General features: G+C 47.3%; 1 non-coding gene across 1 annotated transcript; it reads left to right on the top strand.

Annotated features, from left to right (window-relative positions):
* Positions 1-317: 317 nt before the first annotated feature.
* Positions 318-388, top strand: TRNAG-GCC (transfer RNA glycine (anticodon GCC)). The gene has a single exon. It is a non-coding gene; the product is annotated as a tRNA-Gly (tRNA).
* Positions 389-5,212: the final 4,824 nt, after the last annotated feature.

Genomic DNA, 5,212 nt, shown 5'->3' with positions numbered 1-5,212 from the left:
GCGTGAAAGCTACTGGTGCCCCGGAAACTCTTATGAAATAAGCCATGCCACATTTAAAACCCCCATTCATTTACGCTATGCATGTCGAGGTGCCCTAGATGACTCGTTTCCTCCACTTGAATGTCTGAATTTCCGTCCGCTATAAAGGTGGCTGGAAAACCCGGATTCCTTGGCACTCATCGAAGGAGGGAATGGTCGTGCTGCTTGCACAGCTTCGGCTATCTAGAAGGCACCTACGTCCAAAGGATGTCGGCGGTTAACCGGGTGAGCGAGCTGTGCAGAGTGCATTCTTGTGGCCGAAAACGTACGTATGTCGGGCGTCGGTGGTTCAGTGGTAGAATACTCGCCTGCCACGCGGGTGGCCCGGGTTCGATTCCCGGCCGACGCACACTTTCTTTTTACTTCAATTCAACCCCAGTGGCAGGCAGTAGTATTGGTGTGCTTCCTTTGACAGCCTCATTTTTTGACACACGCACTTGCACGTGAGAGCGAATGTGATTGACGTCATGGCTCCAGCGCACTGCATTTATTATTGGCTTCGTTTTATTTTTGAATTCGCCGCTCGTAAGCAGCTCAGTTTATTGTTAGGGCGTGCGTCAGAAATCATTAACAGAAGAGAGAAAGAAAAAAAATTCACGGCGAATACACCTATGGTATTGCGGATGATCAGCGTGAGCCGGTTATATTGTGCTTTTCCAATTGTTGCATTTGCTTTGAATGCGGCCTATACGCATGAGTTACGTGTGCTTGTTTCATTTCGTGATAACAGTTAGTGCTTTATGCCATGAGAAATGCGTTGCCATGGCCAACGAATATGCGTGCAGTGTTGCAAGATCATCCGCCCTTTCTTGACTCGGTTATTTTTTTGTGTCAATCCGACCCTTTAATGCAGGTGGCAAAAGTGCCCGAAAGTGGTTTCTAAAGATTCAAGATCCAGAGATTCAAATGCGGGCGTTTCTTTCAGTGTGAGTGGGCCTTACATTAGCTGTGTCCTTGTATCTAAACTAAATTGGAGCGTACTCATTCCCACTTCAGTCCATTTAGCATAAATAGACGGACGCGGCGTGCATTTGAATGGTTTTCCGGTCGCATTGAGCCTACCAGAGCAGTATACAGCCGAGCGCTGCAGGAGATCACCGGGAAGGCTATCTGCAATCCAAGCAAGCCGAGAGGTGAACAGCGCCTTTTCTCTGCAATTTGGGTATACCTTCTCGAGTGCGGCAGTGTTTCCCTTCCGAGGGATCGTTTGATGTTATGATCATGGGTTACAGTGCCAGTCAATTATAACTTCGTAGGCGGCGCATGCAAACTGTCCTAGATAGAGGTTCTGAAAGATCGACAACTTGAGTTTCATTTTTTCTGTTATTTTTGGGAGGCGGCAGAATGAATTGAAATGAATTATATTAAAAGGACTAGGCTTAATGTTCACTTAAAAATTTTAGAAAAGAGCACTGATTCACTTGACAGCACTTTGCTTTCACAAGGAAAAGGAGCAGATATTCATCCACTGTACTCTACAGAAAAGGAGTTTGAGAGCTTGCTTGCATAGTTTCTAAAATTGCACAAATTGCTTGAACGTTTTCGTTACGTTTTTTTTTAAGATTCAGCCTCAAATGACGATAAAGGCATTACTGCGCTACGCTCATTTTGGCGCAGTTATTCGCATTAACAGACAGCACAATCGTACGGGGCATGCATTACTTAGCAATAACTCGTGCAATTTCCGAACTACGCGAATGTATTTTTACCATTTTGGAAATTCAGTCGATTTTTCGATGCCGCTCATGGCATTTACGGATTCTTTACTTGACACGCAAGGCGACGGGGATAAATAAAACGTATTTACTATATTGCACAAAATGCACAAAATTGTCGAATAGACTGAATTGAGCTGTACATTCGCGGAAGCCTTTATTTAAAACAAACAAGCAAGCAAGCAAAAAATATGGCAGTAGATGTGCGAAGGCAGGTGTATTCTTTAATTGGACATGACACTTTAGGTCCACCTTAAGGGTATGACGCGAAAGCTTTGGAGAGTTAATGTCTATAGATGCTAAATTGGCCTTTCTTGGTACGTTTTTCTGACCGCTTCTGACGCGTCGCAATCAAAGGCGTCCACGGACATGGTCAATTCCCTAAGAGGCTCATTGTAAATCCGCCAGCCTTCCTTCTCGCCACACTGCTGACGGCAGCACCAGGCGGCATACAGATGTTCCATGACGGGAAATTGGCCCAGTGCAGGTAGGTGCAATGTCCTGCCATTGCTTGCAGCAGAGACAGAAACTATCGCCACTATAGTGCCACTAGGCGCTCCAGCAAAATGGTAGGCTTCACCGTCGTGACGTTTGCGTTGTGCTCCTGGCATCGAAGGCAGGTGGCTCTTGCGAGCCACACGCTGGTGTTCGCCTGCGCTGTGTACTATAGCTCAGCCCTCACGAAGCCCAGGCTGGCGAGTTTCAGTACTTGAGGCGCACTGCTACCGTAGGTGAGCACCACAACAATGTCGGGCCGCCGGCTGATGTCTTAGGACCAGCTGTCGATTTCTCAAAAAAAGGGTGTCCTGCGTAAGGATGCCGCCTGTCCCCATTGTTACTTGAATCCAGAAGGAGCCCGCCCCCTCAGCATGAGTCGTTTTCAGTTGGTGAGCGTATCAGAGCTCACGTCCTCGCAGCTGGTATAGTTCTGTTCGACGGACTGCTCGTTCAATACACCTTGATTTTCGAAAATGCTACCGGTGTCGATGTTATAAGGTGGTTTCCGGTTGTGGTCCGCGATGATGATGCCATAGGCATCGCGCACTGCGCGCCACAATTTTTTTATATACGCTGGTTTTTTAGGAAATTTTTATTGATTTATTCTATAAGTGGTTTCTAGCGAAACTGTTCCCTAACGTACGGTGCTAGGAAAGCCTGACTGCCAGTGTGCTCTATGATTGCGAAGTAGTAGCGGCACTGATGCTTTAGCGTGCTTCTGTGAGCTGGGAGCTCTGTCATGATTCAGGAATCACATATATTTTTTTTTGCCAGGATTCCAGTGATGTACAGCCTAACCTACGTCGGCGCTTGCTCTGCGCCAACAGCATTTGGCAGCGCCATGAATTCCTTGAAGAGCTCGAGCGAATATTTGTAAAACCTCCGCACCGTAGTGGGGTTGAAATAGGGACCCAGTCCTCCCAATGTACTCGTGAAATGCCTTAGGCAGAGTCATGGATTTGGGTTTGTGCCACCTTGGCAACCTTCATCGCACTTTACACCGGTAGAGTCCATGGTGACGTTCCAGCCCATAAACACCCACTTGTCGGAGGTCAACTTGGGCGCTTTATTTTTATCGATCATCCCCTCCAGCATCTTCAAGCAATTTTGAACCTGAGCACTGACGTCTGCCGCCAGCCTTCTCTCAACGCATGCCTTTAACGACTCGCAAGGCTTCAGTTGGATGGTGACGTTCCAGCTGGAACTGCACGCGTACGCGAGCCTCATTGGGGCGGCGATTCACCGCTTGACGCCCAAGTAGACGAGGCGTTGAGAGCTTTCACCGGCCGAGTGCAGAGTGGTGGCGAGTGGAGTCTCGCCTCTTCCGGAATCTTCTCCACGGAGTCCAGGAACGTGTTGTTCTTGCCTACAATGTTCTCGCGCGCATGGTAGCAAGAGTGACTTTCTACAATGGCGACTGGCCCGTCGGTGGCGGAACATCGTTCCGTGTCAGCTCGGTGATCTCATCGAAGAACTGTTGAAACAGAAAACCTTGGCCTTCCTGAAGAAATAGCCCAATGTCGTGTGTTTGCCTGCATAAAAAACAAAGACCGCGTCTCAGTTCTATTAAAAGCTGCGCGGACTCAAAAAGAGGCTGCGATTGACCCGGAAGCCAATCGCTTGAACCAAAGATCTGGTAACCAAAACCGGTCCCGTAGCGTTTTTACGTGTGAACTGCTTCTCGGATTTCACCGCAGATTCATTTCGGCCGTTTAACACAGCACAAGTTGTTTGCTTCACTCACCACCGGCCATTAGCAGAAAAGTAGCGTGCACGTTGTTATATGCGCAGAAAAAGATTATTAGGGTGCGCGTAGCATCTCACTGCAAAGAAATGCTTGCACTGCATGCGTATTTTTGTTTGTAATTAATGCTGCGGCATCTGCCGTCATCATCAAATTACGGTAACTTGTTACAGGAGAGACAGTAGAGAGATATACCATATCGTTACCGTGTTTACGTTACCGTTTACCGTGTTACCGGACGCCAGACATTCTGGTTAGCGCTGCGCACGCTAGAAGACGTTTTAGCATACCGTCTCTCCCTGAGCAGGTTGCCGTAAGGCGAAAACGAATGATGATGACGGCAAACACCCCAGCAATAATGACAAACAAAAATGCGCATGCATTGCAAGCATTTCTTTGCAGTGAGATACTACATGCTCTTTAATCATCTTTTTCTCTGCGTATACTTTCTGCGTATACGAGCACACTACTTTTCTTCTACCGGCCGGCTCAGCGGCTTTAAAAATACCTGACCAGTAGACAAGTCTACTACACAGAACGCACAGGCCTTGCGCACGCTGCGCTTACTACGTTGCGAACGCTGTAAAAAAAATGCAGCTACAACATCTGTTTGCCGCGCGAAGCGTCGCTTTTTTGGATGTTTGTATAGTGCCTAATATTTGGATGCATGATTTGGATGTAAACATAGAGGCGCTATCTGGTTAGAGTACGTCAAAGCGCTTGAATTCTGGACTGAAAAAAACTTTTTTTTTCTAAATTTAGTGGTGAATATCACAAGCATTACAGGATTTTTTTTTTGTTTTTGAAGGAAGAAAACAATGAAAAAAAGAGGAAAATGTTAAAGCTGGCACAAAAACTACAGTGTTGTCGTTGCTGCTTTGGGTACATACGCGGACAGCTAGACTTAACGTCTCGAAAATCACTGAATTATCCCAACAACAAGGGCTAGTCGTCACTTAAACCTCGACGTATGGGTGAGAGTATGCGAAATAAAAGCGAACCGTTATCATTTGAGTGAGCTATCGCATCAAAGAATCCAGCGGCGACATGCATTTATTCCGAAGCGGGCGAGCAGGGCGCCGCCATGTTTGTTTACAAGCGGACGCTAACTCTCTCCGCAACGCTAAAGAGGTTCCGTAAAGTGTTACCGGTCCGGTAATGGGCGCGCATGCCCAGATGTCGCGAGCCAAGCCCGGTAAACGGTAACGTAAACACC

This window comes from Amblyomma mixtum, chromosome 3 (genome assembly GCF_055824585.1).
Source record: "Amblyomma mixtum isolate Tamu chromosome 3, ASM5582458v1, whole genome shotgun sequence".
Classification (NCBI taxonomy): domain Eukaryota; kingdom Metazoa; phylum Arthropoda; class Arachnida; order Ixodida; family Ixodidae; genus Amblyomma; species Amblyomma mixtum.
Note: the sequence above shows the minus strand (reverse complement) of the source record. Positions and strands in the feature narration are given on the sequence as shown.